Raw genomic sequence first — 20,075 nt, 5'->3', positions numbered from 1 at the left:
TCTTCTGATGTACGTCGCCGACGCAAGATGCGTACTTTTATGTTCATTTGCTGGTAAAAAAAACAAATAGAGCCAAATGCGTTAAAACTATTTATGATTAATTATTGATAAATCACTTCCTCTTTTAATTATAATTTTGTATTAATTGCTTTATTATAGCTGCAAGAAGCGCAGCCATTGTTAGTTGTTATTATATAGCAACTTCGTCTGTACTTCTAGTTGAAAATAGGATGGGTTTGTGTTACACTAATTTGAAAAAACAATTTAATAATTATTTTGTCGGTGGCATCAATTTAAATGATTAATTATTTATTGAGCAAAGGAAAATCTTAATTAAAAAAGAAATCCTCTATCTTTTGTTGGCCGCCATCTGAACTTTTATCACAGCGGCAAATTTAAATGACTTGAAACTGCAAACAATATTCCGGTGTGTAAGAAATAAATGTGCATCGGTGGTACTGAACTCTATTTATGAAAGAAAAAATTAATCGAATCAGACTGCATTTTCTAAGAACAGTGCTGATGGTATTTGTTGTTGAACAAGATTTCATTGCTGATGTATGTGGCCAAAATTAAACTACGCACGAATCACGGAGAAAAATATTACTGGTAGCATACGTCAGTGTTGTGTGCGGGTGGTATTCTGTGGCTCTCTTTCATGATCAATTTGCTAAGAATAATTAAATCCATCGAAGACGGAAAAATTATAAAAGCTCTAATGTACGATCTGTAATTTTAGTGATATGAACACAACTTACAGTCAACATTATTACACTAGGTCAGGCGGAATTCTTGTGCAATTTGAACAAAATAATTATCCGGGAGAAGTTGTAGTATGAATAATGCATTATACATGTGTATAATATTGTCAGTATCATTTACAAAATCAGATCAGTGCAACTACTAAATAACTGAGTGAACTCAAACCGCAGAATACCATAGAGTTTCATATCATCCATATTCATTGCATTTGTCCATGTTGATGATACGCAAAAACCGCCGCAACACCTGCTTAATAGCTGGTTTGTCCGTCTCTGAAACGAAATACATCACTGATTCTGCGCATCAGGGATGCGACAGTTTGTTGTTAGGCATGTGGAGGTATGTGTATCAGAAGTCTACGCACAGGTCATCTAATTGGCGTAAATGCCGCTGATTTGCGTACGCGGTGATGGCGCCCGATAGCGGCCCAGATGGGCTACGTAGGATTTACGTCAGGCGAATTTGGTCTCCATAACAACAACTTGAGTTCACTATGGTGTTTCTCAAACCATTGTAGCACGGTCCTGACTCAGAGACAGGGACAATTATACCGATAAAAGATGGTATCGCCGCCAGGGAAGACACCAAGCGTGAGGGGATGCAGGTGGTTCGAAGCTGTCAGCGTGTCTTCGATTACTACCACAGGCCCCATGTAAGCGAAGAAGACTGTCTCCCATAGCACAGTACTGCTCCCACCAGCTTGCGTCCGTGGCGCGCTGCATGTTTCGAGCCTCCGTTCACTTCGACTACGGCGTTTGTGGAGACGACCATCAATCACCCAGTGTAGCAAAAATGTGATTCACCCGAAGAGACTACACGTTTCCATTGGTCGACGGTGGAGTCACGATCGTCCTTTGCGCACTGCAATCGTAACTGACGATGTCTTTGGGTCAACATGTGAACACGCAGAGGAGGTGGTATGCTGTGGAGCTCCATCTTCAACAATGTACGATGAACGGTGTGCTCCGAAACACTTGCGCGTGTGCCAGGTTTGTGCTCTTTCGGCAGAGATGCCACAAATCACCATCTGCCCTACTTTACAGAACTCACAAGCTTCCGAATCCTACGTTCTGTGAAGAGTCGTGATCGTCCAACTATTCAGCGCCTAGTGGTAGTTTCACTGTCCTACCTGTTTCCGTAGACGCTCTTGACAGTAGCTCTTGAACATTCGACTAGCTTAGCTGTTTTCCATATATTCCTTCACAGGCTCTGCCTCCTAATAGTCTGTCCTATGTCAAAGTCGCTTATCTCAATGGATTTCTCTATCTTAAGCTCATATCCTCCCTAAGGTGATCCCTTGTCCGTGTCTACTTACTTTAGTTACCGCGTCACGTGCCAGCGACGCCAACACCAGGCATCAAACGTCGCGTTGCGCAGTGGTTCAAATGGTTCAAATGGCTCTGAGCACTATGGGACTTAACATCTGAGGTCACCAGTCCCCTAGACTTAGAACCTACTTACACCTAACTAACCTAAAAACATCACACACATCCATGCCCGACGCAGAATTCGAACCTGCGACCGTAGCAGGCGCGCGGTTCCGGACTGAAGCACCTAGAACCGCTCGGCCACAGCGGCCGGTTGGACAGTGGTCATAATGTTTTGGCTGATAGGTGTACATGCTATGTTGGCTATTTTCGTTGTGGCGACAGTTCGTCGAGGTTGTGGTCGCTAACCACCAGCTCTGCTTTACTGTAATCGGACCTAATTAGGCACCAGACGAACATACGTAAATATTTCGTCATCCCGGTACGTAAGTATCTTTATGTATACTCCTTACTGTCCGTATCTTCAAAAAGTTTAGAAAAATATGGGACCTCCCTTACATTTAGGTGAAGTATGAACTCTTCAAAAGCAGCCTACACCGCTACTAAAAGACGCAGGAATTTCGATGTACGAACATCAGAAAACTGACTCAGCTCTCAAGTTGCTTGCAACGTTTAAATTCACTGTCAGCTCTATACACGGTAAAATAATACTTTTTTTACATCGTTTATTGCTGCAGGGTAAGGAAATTGCGCCACAATGAAAAATATCCAACATTGCTTGTAATTTTATACTAGGTCTACAACTTTGCTTCCGCCGTTTTTTCTCGAAGTTCGGGGCTTTATTGTGAAAAAAAAAAAGATTCATAGTGTTGTGTCTAGACAAGACAGCCTAGACACAATGAGAGGATGCCGAAAGGCACGCGCTAAGCTAAAGCAGATGTGCGTGAGGTCTGAAACAGGATACGTAATGAATGCTATAAAGAAAAGTACGTAGCTTCTGGAATACTTAACTTTAATCCATCCTTTTGGTACATCTGGAGATTGTGGCGATACAAGTGAGACTCTTTAGATACATGCAATGTTACTAATGGCGCCTTGCTAGGTCGTAGCCATTGACTTAGCTAAAGGCTATTCTAACTATCGGCTCGGCAAAGGAGCGAGGCTTCGTCAGTATAGTCGCTAGCTACGTCGTCCGTACAACTGGGGCGAGTGCTAGTCCGTATCTCGAGACCTGCCTTGTGGTGGCGCTCGGTCTGCGATCACACAGTGGCGACACGCGGGTCCGACATGTACTAATGGACCGCGGCCGATTTAAAGCTACCACCTAGCAAGTGTGGTGTCTGGCGGTGACACCACACATAGTATTGCCCATCGCTGGCCACTACATTCTCCTCCCACCTTTCGGGTAGTATACGAATCCCGTGGTGGAAGAACTGGGCGTCTTTTGTGGGGATCCATGAATCGGTTCAATTTTGCAGTTGTTCGTATGATCGAAAGTACTGGTCAGCCAGACTGTATTCGACTGATCGAAAAAGATGCCAGTCAGAGAGATCAACGTATGGAGGATAAAAAAAGTGTGTGAAATCTTATGGGACTTAACTGATAAGGTCATCAGTCCCTAAGCTTACACACTACTTAACCTAAATTATTATGGAGAATACTGCGGGAGGGATAGGACTTCTTATTTCAACGTTTCCATGGATATTTTGACGGGTTTTGCGACATTGCGTCGAGCATTGACCTGCTGCAAAATTACCTTTACGTGTCTGTCGCTGTATTGTGGCCGTTTGTGTTTCAGTGCTGGGCTCGAACGCATCAATTGCTTTCGATAATGATGTCCTGTACTGGCTTCCGTCTGTTTCAGTAGCTACGAAAACGTTCTGTCTTCCACCGCCATGCCCGTCTTCGACATCAAAACCACCGTTCTTGAGGCGTTGAAAGCATTCTCTGCACGTTCTTCCACCAATAGTCCCCTCACCATTGATCTTACCCAGCATTTTAAGAGCCATAGCCGCAGATTTCTTCATGTTAAAGCAGAAAATTAAAACTTCCCGCAAATGGCGAGAAATGTGTAGGTAGGGTGACGTACTTAATCGAGAATAGCCTTATGATGCAGTCACAAATCGACTAATATTTTTATGGCATTATGTTTAAACATGCCTAAGCTTATTGTATTACACCTATGACCAACCACCCGAACCCCACTTGCTGCAACTGCCGCCTATTGCAAAACGGCTAAAGCAAAGTTGTAGACCTAATACATGAACAGCCATCTGACACCATTTGTTCTTAATTAATAGTACTATTAACAGTGCATAGTTTCTGATTTTACTTTATTCTAAGGACTAACCAGTATTATGCGTTTGTGTTCCGTCATGTCATTAGTGCAAATGAAGTCTTCACTTTAGCTGGTAATTGATTGGTCTCAGTTCACTAGAGCTGTAATAAACAATTGTTTCTTGCAACCGCTGAAGTCAGCCAGTGATCATGCTGTTACTGTCCTCTTCTAAGCCCCACTCGAGTAGAGGCGAAGTTGTTGTCCAAAACTTGTTTGTGACTTCGAGACAAACTTTTATTTACAAGCTATAGCCGTACCACTGTCTTATGAAGTGTTGGGGTTTCTTTGTTGTAGCGTCGGCCCTTACGCTTGCTATGACAAATGAGGTTACAACTAGTCGTACTTCGCATCTGCACAGACTAGAGTAGGTGGATGTGTGGAACCTAATTTTTCGTTCTCCCACCACACACTTCTTTGGAACCACAAGGGCAACTTCATGTTCCTTTTACACCGCAGTGCCCGTCAACCACGACATGGTTGTCATTTTACCATGGTTTAATTCTGCCAGTGGTGACGCTATTGGAGCCACCAAGCAATTCCCGGTGATGTTGACTACACTATTCTTTAACGACTTCGCCGCAAAATGCAGGTGGTACAGGATTTTGACTGTCCTTTCTTCAGCACATATAAATCTTTCCAGTGCGAACGGGAAAGCAAAACATCAGTGAGTTACGGATAAGTTATAAAACTCTGTTCAGAAATGTGTCGTGTATGTCAAAGCGTTCAAGTAAACTTATACTGCTATAAAACTGCTGGTTGGCTGTATGCTCGTTCTTTATATATTTTTAGTTTATATTGAACCTGTGTGATCATCTCCGCGCGTTACCTTAGAGAATTGTATCCGACTTTGCGTCCTGGCTGCTAATATACCAGGCCCATAAGAAATGGTGTCTATATTGTGACCCTTATTTGATTAATTTGATAAACAAATTAATTATTTTTGAAATATGCGCAACGGAAACTGGTGCGAGTTTCTGTAAGATAACACGTTCTTGGGTGGTTGAGCTCAAAGCCGTACTATAGCAGCTGGTAGCCTATCTAAATTCACATTTCAGATTATTTCTGTCTTTCATTAACTTTAGAAAATGGGACTGAATAAGAAACATCCTACCCATTTCATGTGTCAGGTGACTGGGGGACTATTTGTTAACTGAAATGGTGTCTCTCATTTAATAGATTTATTTTATACTTTGATGAAAACTTTAGAAGCCGACACATTACAATTTTTCTTTAGTTACAAAACTTCAGCGTTACCTCTCATGGGTAGGACAATGACAAAACGAAAACGCTACACGAATAGTTTCATATATGACACATAATTTCATAATAACACAAAAAATATATGACACATAATTTCATAACAACACAAAAAATACATAAGTGGGCCACACCGTCTTTAGCTGGAAAATCGTCATTCATTCTTTAAGACTCACTCATCGTCATGCATGAATTACACCACTAGAAATTTAAAGTGGACCACTGCTGAAGGTAGATAACCTCTATCAGAGAAAAGATTCTGGGCAAAAATGATGTACTATCGGCGCCAAAATGAAGTGCGAGCTGAACTCACAAAGAAAGTACCAAAGTTAATTAAATTTCGCGACAGAAATTTCTCGATCTACCATCCGATACGCAATCTGCACTCATTGAGCTTAAAGTGAAGCTTATAACTCGGAAAATAGCTACAGGAATTGATGGTTCCTGTTGCATGCTCACGACCACAAAGCAAAATTTCACAAACGCATTTCAGAGAAAACTATTGCAGATAAATTAAAACCCTAACCTGTACAGATGAAGATATGTTGAATACGTGCTATGAGCATACCCTGTCGTGAATTTTTAGCCACATTAGGTCATTTTTATCTCACCAAATCTGCGAGCTGCTGTGCTCTCGCGTCCGGTCCGTCTCATGGCTGGCCCCACAGTGCTCTCCACGCGCCAAAATCCGACCAATGTTCCTATTCAGACGCGGTGGTGGGGAGACTCACCTCACCCCCGCACCAACTTTGTAACCTACCCTCGTGCCTGTTCTCATCTTTGCTTGCTGCTCTGGCCTACCTGCCGTTATTCTTGTAATGTTGGCAATGACTGCTATTCCCTTAAACTGTTCCCTTTGGTCCATGTTCCCGCTACATTTTGACTTCCATTCATACCCATGCACACTCATACAGGATGGAACAAGGAGTATACATATAAACGGCGTGTGATCTCTTTGTGAAATGATGAAAAGAAATAAACAAATGCGTCAAATATTCCTTTCACCCAGCGAAGTATTGAAGCTGCTAGCAATCAAAGAAAACTTATATCTCGATATAGAAAACACAATCACTTCCTACTGTAACCTGAGGCAAAACAAAAGTAACGCCTCAATGCAAGCTCTGTATACGGTATGTCACACTTGCCCTTCTCCCAACGTAGCGAATCAAAGCAGTCCAGTAATGCAGCCGTTGATATTTAAAGGCACAAACGTCCATGACAGCTTAAAAGATCGGTAAGTGAGAGTACATAAACATGAAAGAGAAAAGATGGCAGAAAGATAACACACCTCATAAAAACTAGCACCACCACACAACCGATAGTGGAATATTAATTATCAACGTGTGAGGAAGTAGCACTAACTCTGCCCTCTCTGTCCCTACACTGTTTAAACAAGGTAGGAGCAAGATCCTTGGCACAGTTTAAGTAAAAACATCTGTCTTCCTTAATAATGTCACTTGACGGTTTACCTAAAGAAAAATGTTCAAATGTGTGCGAATTCCTAAGGGACCGAACTACTGAGGTCATCGGTCCCGAGACTTACACACTACTTGAACTAACTTATGCTAAGAACAACACACACACCCATGCCGGGGTAGAACTGTAACCTCCGGCGGGAAGGGCAGCGCAATCCATGCAATGGCGCCTCAAACCACGTGGCCACTTCGCGCGGCTGGTTTACCTCAACAGCTTCATTAGTAACAGTATCCTGGTAACCGGAAGTGCACGCCAGAATCTTTGTACTGTTATATTCCATCGGTAACTGGTACCGTGGCAATGCTTTGCAACAGCAGATTTGCTCAGCTGTTGAAAGCACCATTGTTTTGTGGGCGTGATGGTTAAAAAAAAAAATGGATCTTAGCACTATGGCACTTAACAGCTTAGGTCATCAGTCCCCTAGAACTACTTAAACCTAACTAACCTATGGACATCACACACATACATGCCCGATGCAGGATTCGAACCTGCGATCGTAGCGGTCGCGTGGTTCCAGACTGAAGCGCCTCGAACCGCTCGGCCATGGACGTGATGGTCTGACCGATGTATGACATACGGTATCTGCATGGCCTTACGAGACTTAATATTAGGCGGCTTGGAAAAACACGCTTCAGACCATGTTACCTCAGAACATGACCAGTCCTGTTGGAAATACTACCTGCGTAGGGCAAGAAACCTGTAGAGTTAGAATCCACTACTCACTCTATTATCGGCTGGACGGTCGCGGAAAGCCCACCATATTTGCCTCTGAGTGCACCGATTCTGGCGAATGGAAAGTGCAAGGTGGAATAGCTCAGTTTACAGACTTGCAGGTCCTATGGTGTGTTACCTTTCGCCAGAGGGGGTGTAGTGAGAGACAGATTAGACGTGCGGAGTGTGTGAATGATTCTGTTTTAGCTGGCCATTGTGGCCGAGCGGTTCTAGGCGTGCAGCCCGGAACCGCGCGACTGCTACGGTCGCAGGTTCGAACCTGCCTCGGGCATGGATGTGTGTGATGTCTTTAGGTTAGTTAAGTTTAAGTGTTCTCAGTTCTAGAGGACTGATGACCTCAGATGTTAAGTCCCATAGTGCTCAAAGCCATTTGAACCATTTTTGATTCTGTTGTATAGTTAGGTGGTGGTGGTTAGTGTTTAACGTCCCGTCGGCAACGAGGTCATTAGAGACGGAGCGCAAGCTCGGGTTAGGGAAGGATTGGGAAGGAAATCGGCCGTGCCCTTTCAAAGGGACCATCCCGGCATTTGCCTGAAACGATTTAGGGAAATCACGGAAAACCTAAATCAGGATGGCCGGAGACGGGATTGAACCGTCGTCCTCCCGAATGCGAGTCCAGTGTGCTAACCACTGCGCCTTGTATAGTTAGGTATCGACACCTTAGGAAGAGAGGAAAGTGTTTCATCAGTTTAGTTTTCTGCGTAAGCCACACGTCCAGACGAATTCTCGTCCGAGCTCTAACAAGACGGAATGGATTTAGTAGGTCTCGAATGCGAAATGCGTGTCGTAACACATGTGAACGTTCCCGCAGCCGCACGCGGGCTGCGCCCCTCCCTTCCGCTCGTTATGACGGGATATATAATGGTGCCGGAACTTCCCAGGGGTCGTAAATTGGTTGTCGGACAGCACGGGTCCGCAGAAGCCGAAACGCATAATTCCGTCCCCGGACGGGCAGCATGGCCGCGCTCTCGCGCCTAATTTAGCAGTCGGGACACCAAGGGTGCTTTAATTACCCCACACATTCTAACTCCCGCATTGCGGCTGCGTGAATCTCAAGGCGTTAGTGGATTGCCTCGCTGCTGGCGCTAGTGTAGCACCCTCTGTGTGGGCAGTCATAAAAGCCGAAATTACGAAGTGGTTAACCCCTCCTGTGTTAGTACACCGTGAGAAAACCAACTGGGGCCGGCCGAAGTGGCCGTGCGGTTAAAGGCGCTGCAGTCTGAAACCGCAAGACCGCTACGGTCGCAGGTTCGAATCCTGCCTCGGGCATGGATGTTTGTGATGTCGTTAGGTTAGTTAGGTTTAACTAGTTCTAAGTTCTAGGGGACTAATGACCTCAGCAGTTGCGTCCCATAGTGCTCAGAGCCATTTGAAGCATTTGAAAACCAACTGGTACCGTGGCTAACACTTTGATAGATGGTTCAGTTTGGTATCTCTTAGACACAGAACTCCTCATTGTTTCCACAGTCAAAATATTTAAACTTTCCATCACGGTGGCATGTGTGAATGCAGTTGAATGATAAGCTGAGCTTAGGAATAAATGTGTCTGTGACTGCAAAATGCAGTCCTTCGTTTTTGTGACATCAGTTAGTTAATCCTTGTGGAATATGTAATGCCTCTGATCACACTATCAGTTTACGGGGTAATACGTTTCTGACTGTCGCATAACTACTTTCAACGAAGTAGATTAACCACATGTCGAAATCAGGTAAAATACCGTGAACTGGGTATAATAAATGCTGTTGATTTTAGGAATTGTTATTGACCCCCTTATGTTCTGAAACGTTAACAACACTCCTGATTTTCGCCTATGACCCTGTCGCCAATGTAGCATAGAACAGTTTTTTTATTAGGTTTCGGTTCCTTGTTTTATCATAATGTTTTGACTGTCCTTGGCGTCAAAAAATGCGCTGCAGCAGTGGAGTGTGACATACTTATTTTCGTTGTAAATGTTTCTTAATTCAAGGTGTAAACTGACTGTCAACATTATTAACGACACAATCGGACATGTCATGATAAAGAAACGGAAAATTCTTTGTACTGTCACAGTCATAACTCTTTCTACACCATGAAAACTATTTTACGTACCGCAAGTGAGGAAGTTATTATTAAAAAGATCATAGTATGACGTATACTATGACAATGGCAACACTGGGACAAACACAGTACAAATTTGCTAATAATAAGTAAATGAAAGCAGATTTTCACTTTAAAAGTCTAATAGACAACACGAGATAGATGCTGTTCGTGGACATATGTAGTCACTCAAATTGAGAGGATGTGAAATGAAAATATCCTGCAAATGTACGCAACCAACAGTAGCGGCACTTTTGGATATATTAATGGGCTGGTTAGTTTCGAGTCACGTCAAACCATAAAAACGAAGAAACTTTTTATATCTTAGAGAATTGATAGTTATCCACTCATTCTAGAGATGGATGTAACTTATGTAATAAATAAAACTCTGTACTCATATTCTGGGGGTGGGGAGGTGAGCAATAAAAGTACCTCTCCCTCTTCGTCCTTCCTGACATCTACTATTCCAGGTGTCAATACGCCTGGCATACAGTTTCACAAACAATTCACCTAACAATAAGATAGAGAACACTCTCAAAAGTCTTCGTTTATTGACGATTACTGTCATGTAGATGAATTCCAATGGGAAGACAGCAAAGACTTTTGACCTCTTCCACCTGTCCCCCCCCCCTCCCCCTCCGCCCCATTAAACAAACTTCATGCAATGATAATACCTTAGACAGCGGCGCAAAAAAATTCAGTAATGAAGATAATGGAACATAAATATAAACTACAACAATATTTTAAATTTGTTATGTGATGGTAGACACAAAGTAGAAAAGTTGCGGAACAGTTTCGAGTACTGCACAAAACATAGCTTTAAAGCTGATCTGGCAGTAGTTTTCATAATGCTTTGCCAAATCACTATAAGCGTACCATACCTACCGAACCTAATTTTTCGGTAACCTAGCGGACAGGGGACAAGAGTTGATGCGGCATTCTAGTGTTAGCAATGCATAGTTTTTCGTTCGATCGCATGTGCGTGTTTCTACATCCTCATTGAGTAGTGGTGGTGGTGGTTAGTGTTTAACGTCCCGTCGACAACGAGGTCATTAGAGACGGAGCGCAAGCTCGGGTTAGGGAAGGATTGTGAAGGAAATCGGCCGTGCCCTTTCAAAGGGACCATCCCGGCATTTGCCTGAAGCGATTTAGGGAAATCACGGAAAACCTAAATCAGGATGGCCGGAGACGGGATTGAACCGTCGTCCTCCCGAATGCGAGTCCAGTGTCATTGAGTAGTCTGAGTCTCTTGGCAGCAGGCATAATTTTGAACTGGTAAGAATTTGAGGAATGGCATTGTGAAACTTAAGAGTAATGAAGAGGATAGTAAAGCAGATTAACTGCGGTGAGAAGAAGAATATTATTTGGTTATACGGACGAAGATGTTCTGAGAGGAAGTTATTGAAGTAATTGACTTCTGATCAAGTCGTGTGTGAATGTTAAGGAACGGTAAACGTCGTAAACGATGTTTCAACTACATTTGCGTGGTTTTCGAAGAGAATTATCCAGAATGGCCCTAAACATAGTGTTTTGGCAATAATGGTGAATGTGATATGAAATTATTGCAAAATGAACAGAGGCTACATGTAATTTGCGCCTCCTGAATTGTTGAATCTAAGCCATTCTAATACTACTGTCTCCCTGAATAAAAATGAATAATGATCGAAATCCGCTTAAATCAAAACAGCGACACTACAAGGTGGTAATCATATGGTCACAGCTTTTAACCTTCTCTTGTTTACCTATATGTGAGCTTTCCCCTACTTCAAAATTAATTCCGACTGTCTTAATCAAATTTTGCCGTCGATTATGTCTTCGAAATATATGATAAAGTCGTGGTGGAAGCATACAGCGTGACTGGAATCCGAATCACTTGTTTCCCGTGACCAATAGACTTAATTTGCTAAGCTAAAATTTAACAAGGAAATTTTCTTTCAAGTAGCGCTATTGAGTATGATTCTTATGTTAGCTGTAATAGCAACTATAAATACTGTTTCGCCAGAATACGATACAACTTAGTGATGTGAATTTAAGATCGGACGTTTATTTTCCAAATACAGGGTGTTAGCGGTATAGGTACAGATACTGTGATCATTGATACTTAATATGTACCCACTTCATTGTATTAGTGGTTTTATCTCTACGTCTGACGATGTTCCTCCAGACACATCATGTAATATATCACCTGATGTTTCCTGGGTGGATGTAACTGTGCTGTTAAGTGGACTACCCTTGTCAGTTTAGACTTCCCGTTTTGCTTCCAAGTGTTCACACTTCTGTACCTCACCCGCTGCGAAGTAAATACTGACGTAATTTTGTTCGGTACCCCGCCCTCAGTCATCAATAGAAATATCTGGACTTATTACACTAACACACTGTATATCTATAGATCTTGAGATCAGACCTCAGTGTCTTGCACGCTACAGAGACATGTATCTAGCCACATACTGCGCCCCTTTCCTGTAGTTGGCCGCGCGGGGTAGCCGTGCGGTCTTGGACGCCTTGCCACGGTTCGCGCGTCTTCCCCAGTCGGAGGTTCGAGTCCTCCCTCGGGCATGGGTGTGTGTGTTGTCCTTAGTGTAAATTAGTTTACGCTAGATTATGTGTAAGCCTAGGGGTCAATGACCTCAGCAGTTTGATGCCATAGGAACTTATCACAAATTTCAATTTTTTTCCTCTAGCCACTAACAACAAAAATGAAATTGCAATCCAGAGTCTAAACCAATTAAACCACGAGATGAAACTTCCACAACTAAATCAAACATTCAATGTAACATTTCTCTTTCATCCGATTCTTCCAAAGAAACGATCTGAGGTTCTTCCTGTTGGAATAGCACCACCAGAGATATAAATAAAGTTGCTGTTGTGAGACCTTAACTTTTCCCGTCGAATTGAATGTTCAAGTAACTTACGGGTTTGCTGCCGGGTGACGTCGTCGACCACCGCCGATATTTCGACAGGAGCACACCCTGCCATTCTCAAGGCACTACTTCAAGGAGGAAGCAAAGTGCAAGGGAATTTAATACCTCGGTTCACAGAGGAAAAACAAGGAAGATACCACGCACAGAACCAGTAACCGCAGAGTCAACACACAACCAAAGATAACCAACATTAGAAATATCGATAGTGACTATTAATCAACAGGTGAGGTAACACAAATTCTGTCCCTCTGTTTTTTGATGATAGAGCCGGATTCCTAGCAGCATTTAAACAAAATCCACCGTGTCTGTTTATCAGGTTGTTTGATAATTTGATTTCAACAGCTTCCTTAATAACACTATCCTAATAGCTGGACGTGCAAGCCAGAATCTCCGTGTTGTTGTATTCCATGTTGTTGTTGTGGTCTTCAGTCCTGAGACTGGTTTGATGCAGCTCTCCATGCTACTCTATCCTGTGCAAGCTTTTTCATCTCCCAGTACCTACTGCAACCTACATCCTTCTGAATCTGCTTAATGTATTCATCTCTTGGTCTCCCTCTACGATTTTTACCCTCCACGCTGCCCTCCAATACTAAATTGGTGATCCCTTGATGCCTCAGAACATGTCCTACCAATCGATCCCTTCTTCTGGTCAAGTTGTGCCACAAACTTCTCTTCTCCCCAATCCTATTCAATACGTCCTCATTAGTTATGTGATCTACCCATCTAATCTTCAGCATTCTTCTGTAGCACCACATTTCGAAAGCTTCTATTCTCTTCTTGTCCAAACTATTTATCGTCCATGTTTCACTTCCATACATGGCTACACTCAATACGAATACTTTCAGAAATGACTTCTTGACACTTAAATCAATACTGGATGTTAACAAATTTCTCTTCTTCAGAAACGCTTTTCTTGCCATTGCCAGCCTACGTTTTATATCCTCTCTACTTCGACCATCATCAGTTATTTTGCTCCCCAAATAGCAAAACTCCTTTACTACTTTAAGTGTCTCATTTCCTAATCTAATTCCCTCAGCATCACCCGATTTAATTAGCCTACATTCCATTATCCTTGTTTTGCTTTTGTTGATGTTCATCTTATATCCTCCTTTCAAGACACTGTCCATTCCATTCAACTGCTCTTCCAAGTCCTTTGCTGTCTCTGACAGAATTACAATGTCATCGGCGAACCTCAAAGTTTTTATTTCTTCTCCATGAATTTTAATACCTACTCCAAATTTTTCTTTTGTTTCCTTTACTGCTTGCTCAATATACAGATTGAACAACATCGGGGAGAGGCTACAACCCTGTCTTATTCCCTTCCCAACCACTGCTTCCCTTTCATGTCCCTCGACTCTTATAACTGCCATCTGGTTTCTGTACAAATTGTAATTAGCCTTTCGCTCCCTGTATTTTACCCCTGCCACCTTTAGAATTTGAAAGAGAGTATTCCAGTCAACGTTGTAAAAAGCTTTCTCTAAGTCTACAAATGCTAGAAACGTAGGTTTGCCTTTCCTTAATCTTTCTTCTAAGATAAGTCGTAAGTTCAGTATTGCCTCACGTGTTCCAGTGTTTCTACGGAATCCAAACTGATCTTCCCCGAGGTTGGCTTCTACTAGTTTTTCCATTCGTCTGTAAAGAATTCGTGTTGGTATTTTGCAGCTGTGACTTATTAAACTGATAGTTCGGTAATTTTCACATCTGTCAACACCTGCTTTCTTTGGGATTGGAATTATTATATTCTTCTTGAAGTCTGAGGGTATTTCGCCTGTTTCATACATTGTATTCCATAGGATGACCGATGTCTGCGGTTACTTGTTCTGTGTGTGGTATCTTCCTTGTTTCTCCTCTGTGAACCGACGTATTAAATTCCCTTGCACATTGCTTCCTCCTTGCAGTTGTGCCTTGAGAATGGCAGGGTGTGCTCCTGTCGAAATATCGGCGGTGGTCGACAACGTCATCCGGCAGCAAACCCGTAAGTTATTTGGAAATTTCCTGTTAGTACTATTACACATTGGGAAAAAAAGGAAAAAAATAGAAATGGAAGTGGGAGAAGGCAAAAACTCATCTTCATCGGTGCCACAATGCATCATAATGAGATTGTACGCTTCGCAACTGTGGATTATTCTGCTTGATCTGTAACTTTATTCTTCCCCAATGTGCCCTTCTTCCTAGCTGTGAAATGAAGATAGCTTCTGTAGCTGCAGATGAAGTAGCTGTGGTGTTTCTATAACGACAGTAGCAAGAGTGTACCCGTGATATCACCTGGGAGAGGTGGAGCAAATTTATTTTCAGAAAGGGGGAAGAGGTTGAGGAAACGAAGCCCAATTTCTTAGTAAATAAACTGCAAAGCTATCAAAAAAGGGGAGAACGAAGTCTTTCGCTACGGCACTGTCGTGTAAAACATTCTCGAAATTCTTGCCACTTCAACTCAGGGTAAAACCTCGAGCTTTCCACGATTGCCTCAATCGTCTTCATCATGAGCAGCTGACTGTCTAAACTGCTGCCGTGGTGGCCTTATATAGCCCGTAGACGGTTTCTGTTTGGTCGGTAATTACGAAACGCTGTCGCTGATGAAGTCAGTGTTTGCGCTGATGGCGCCACCGCTCTCATAGTTGAGTAAACATTAAGACGAATGTCTCTGCTTCTCTGGATCGACAGCTCGCTTCCATGCAACGCTGTCACGATGCCACCGTCGAAATACTTCTCGTACATTCTTATTCCTACAACCTCTTTAATTACAGAATGCCAGTTGGTAGAAGCCTGGGACAAAACGTTTGCTTCATCAAACGTTATTTTGTGTTTGCTTGTAAGGCTGTGTTCAGCAACTGCTCGGTCCTCCAGTTCCCGGTTTTTGGCATTTTGCACAGCGGTCAGAAACGGTGCGGATGGACTGACCGATGTAGTTACTTACAAACTCGCAAGGTATGTTATAAATTCCAGGGATTCTGAGACCGTGACTGACCTTAACAGGGTGTAGCATTTTTTTCGTCTTAGGATGTCGGAAAATAGGTCTCATACCTCGTCTTCCGTCCGCTGTGTAGAACATCAATGGCATATTGAAAATCTAGAACTTGAGACATCTGTAGTTGCTGAGCACAGCCTTGTACACTAACACAAAATAATGTTTGACAAAACAAATATTTTGTTCCATGCTTCTACAAACTGAGATTCTGTAATTAAAAAGTTTGTAGAAAGAAGAATGTAAGAGAAGAGCTACAACCATGAAAGTGGATATAAACTTAGCGGTTCATAGAAGCGAGCAGAGATGTTAGTCGCATTGTTTACGCTATTACGGGAGCGCAGACAGACACCATCTGCGACAGCATCACCTACCAATCAGAAGCTGCCTATAGGCTAAATAATGCATTTTAGACAGTCAGTTGCTCCTGACGAAGACGGTGGAGGTAATCGACGAAACCTCGGTATTTTACCACGAACTGATGCAGCAATAAGTCCGAGAATTTTTTATATGAAAAATATGTTAGTTATTAATGAAACGTACTAATGCTACCACTTTATAATACGGTCTTACTACCTACAATGTTCGTAAGCGTGAGAGCATAATTTTTCGAAGAGTTTTGTAGATATTATTTTGCTGCCTGGCAGGTAACATTCACTAAGATGCGAATGAATACTTTGTAGGCCACGTTTTTTTATAGTCTTTGGCATTGGCGAGTAACACGTGAGAAAAAAACATCGCGGGCTCTTCATTTCCTAATGGAAGCTGTTAGAGCCCAGAGCTATCTGTGTTTTTAGTTGCAAGGAGAGCAGTGAGAAACGTGTCTAGTAAATGCGGTCCCACCAACTGTCGATCTATGTAGAGATACTTGAGCACAGAATAACTTCGAATTAGACTGAGAAATTGGAGTAGCAATGCTACATTTGTCCTCTAATTGACCACATTGAGTTGAATTACACAAAGCAATTGAATTAGAAGAAAAATGAACCTCCATGTAATCTTACATTCCCTTAGTAATATCAAATAAGTGTGGTAGTGACGTATGTCATGACCTATATTTGCGACTGAGGAAGTGAGATACTAATATTGATCTTTGAACATGGAACAAAGCCTCTCGTTTTGAACAAAGGATTTAACGTCGTGAACGAGGAAGGTACACATGTAAAGCCGAAAACTCAGCGAATGAAAAATTTCACCATTACGCACTTCCAAACAAAGATCTTACCATAAAGTCCTGTATGTTACAGCATAGAAATGGACATTAAAATGAAAAACCTAACAAAGTCATCGTGATAGTTGAGTCCAAAAAATTCCAGAAACATAAGTGTGCTTTGTCTTGCAATTTACACGAGCACAATGCTCAAAACTCTGTCGTACTGACACTCGAGCAATCAGACATATCCTCCCGAAGACTAGCGTATAGTTATACCTTCTGTATGTAGGCAAAGACTGTGGCATTCGTAGCTGATGAAATACGTGCACAGCATTTCTTTGCAGCTTGCTGGCGACTAATAACTAGCTCAAAGGTAGCTGATTTGAAAGACATTTCGTAATGGATGGCTTTCAATATGTATATTGTAGGCTGCGCGTGCGTCTTTGTCAGAGGTCCCCCGACCTTTTTTGTCTTGTAGACCACGTGTCAATTTTTTCTGTTTTGGGTGGTAGACCCCCTGCCTTTCATATATTAAATTTTTACAAATTCATCAACTTAAAATGTTTGAGGGCCGAAACAAAGCGACTCACTTTGATAGGTATAACTTTAAAAGAGTGTAGAGTGAAAAACGTAAGATAATGTGTTACGTTTTATACATTTATTAACTTAAATGACACAAAATACAAATCTAGTGAAAGTAACACATAAATGAGAAAGATGAGCCTGTTTATTTATTCTCAATATCTGGCTTCAGTTTAGTTAGGTTTAACGTGCGATCTCCCCGATCAGTGATTCCAAACACTTCCTCTCTTGCTTCTTCTTCCCTCCGTTTTCTTCTTTTTTTTAAAAAAATAATGCGAACCTTGTTGAAACTCCTTTCCACGAAGTATGAAGGTGGAAAAGACATGAGAAACTTTCTCGTGGTAGTCCCTAATAAAGGATAAGTAAAGGATATGTCTTTCTGAAGCTGAAGTGGTGATACACCTTTATAAACTGTATCCTAAGTCCTTAGTTAGTGATTATTTCGGGAAACTCTTCTAATACACCAGTTTCTTCAATATCACTGTTTGGACTTATAATGCCTTGTGGTATTTTCATAGTCAAAACATACTCAAACCTAGTTTCAAAATTTGTGTGAAGGACATTTAATGAATGTAGGTTGCGTCATCATCATCCCGGCAGTTGGTCTGTGGCAAATTGGCAACTGGGAAAATTTGCGCCACCCAGAGTTTTGATTCATTGGTTCAATTCTGTCACCTTTTAACTGGAAGTTAACATAATTAAATTTAGTAAATACATTTGTCAATTACGCAACTCCTGGTTTCTATCTTGATCAAATTTTCTTTCAAAAGTGGCTCCTTAGCATCCAAAACCTCTAAAACAGTTTCAAAAAGTCATAAAAACCATGTCAAACATAAGCCTTTTGACAGCCAGCGTACTTAAGAGTGAAGGAGTAATGATTGAAGTTCTCTTCATTTTCTTCACATAACTGAGCAAATAACCTGGAAATAGTGCGTTTCTTCGAAGTTTGTTTACTGCATTAAAGACAGATTGAATATACTGATGCAATCTCTCACTGATATTTTTAGCAACTAAATTTTGTCGATGGATAAAGTAGTGCATCGCAAATACCTCGAGTACGTTTTGTTCTAAATTGCTTATAAATCTATGATAGCGCCCAAACATGACAGGTCATCCATCTTCTGCCGCTGGCATTATTTTTTTAATAAACGCTGTTTTCGTGGATAATCTTTTAACAATAAATATTGATTCACCTCTAATGTCTGCTGTCAGTTTTCGCGTGGATTTCCTTTGGCCACAACAAAACGTATGCCAGTGATAAAGGTTCGTTACCAGATAAAGTTGACTCATCCGGCTATAGTGAGAAATGGGTCGTTTGCAGATAATTACACAAATTACTTCCAGTATCATAATTCATTTCATCAATACATCTTTGATCTGTGCTGCTCTACGGGATCCGTTTGAGGATATCACAAGCAGGTTTCTGTAGAACAGTTTTTGAAGCCTCTTTAGCGGCTGGCAAAATTAACTGTTCATCGATAGTGTGCGGTTTTCCAGGTTTTGCTATAAGTAGAGATGTTGCAAGAGGCCCGCAGACCATAATCTCTCTGCGACGTCTAAGCGAACATACTGTCCACTGTGGGTCTCTTTTGAAATTTTTTTAAATATTTGAAGGTATTTATTAGGGTAACTCCTTCCACATAATCCTGTAGTTTGGATGGTTTCATTGCTTAACTTTTTTCTGCACAAAACGCACGTAGGTAATCGTTTGTCCGACATTAATAGAATGAAGCTAAACTTAAAATAATCAACACTGTACTGTATGCATTCCTTTTCGATTGTGCTGTGTTTAATACGTATCTGTGGACAAAAATTAAGCTAATTAGGTAAGTATTATAAGACACAGCAAACTAAATCAATCCTCTCCATGTCAAGTCACGATCGGCGGATCTCTACGCAATCGAAGGAAATACAAAAAGAAAATTTGATAAATATGATTTACTTGCTGACCTCCGGCACTCCCAAACAATATGACATTGATTCGCTTAAATTTGTACGGTTGCCAACTATCGGCCGTTCAAAGAGATGAACAAGGGCTTCTAAGTTCTTGATCGGCAGAAGTCGATCGACTTCGGCCCGCGTGTTTTGAGTCCGTCTGCTGCCACCCTCGGCGATGTAGCCCCGAGCCTTGCACATGTAACCATTACGAAGTGACTGCTGTTTCGTGCTGTGTTGCACAGTAATACAGCTCTTTGAGAGTGATGAAACTTTTCGTGGTCCATCACGGGCGGCGCCTGATACTCTTTGCACCTCTTGTAAACGAACAAGGGACAATACTTTATGAAATGGAACAAAAAAGAAGAAAATTAATGATGAAACTTCCTGGCAGATTAAAACTGTGTGCCCGACCGAGACTCGAACTCGGGACCTTTGCCTTTCGCGGGCAAGTGCTCCACCATCTGAGCTACCGAAGCACGACTCACGCCTGGTACTCACAGCTTTACTTGTGCCAGTATCTCGTCTCCTACCTTCCAAACTTTACAGAAGCTCTCCTGCGAACCTTGCAGAACTAGCACTCCTGAAAGAAAGGATATTGCGGAGACATGGC

This window comes from Schistocerca americana, chromosome 2 (genome assembly GCF_021461395.2).
Source record: "Schistocerca americana isolate TAMUIC-IGC-003095 chromosome 2, iqSchAmer2.1, whole genome shotgun sequence".
Classification (NCBI taxonomy): Eukaryota; Metazoa; Arthropoda; class Insecta; order Orthoptera; family Acrididae; genus Schistocerca; species Schistocerca americana.
Note: the sequence above shows the minus strand (reverse complement) of the source record.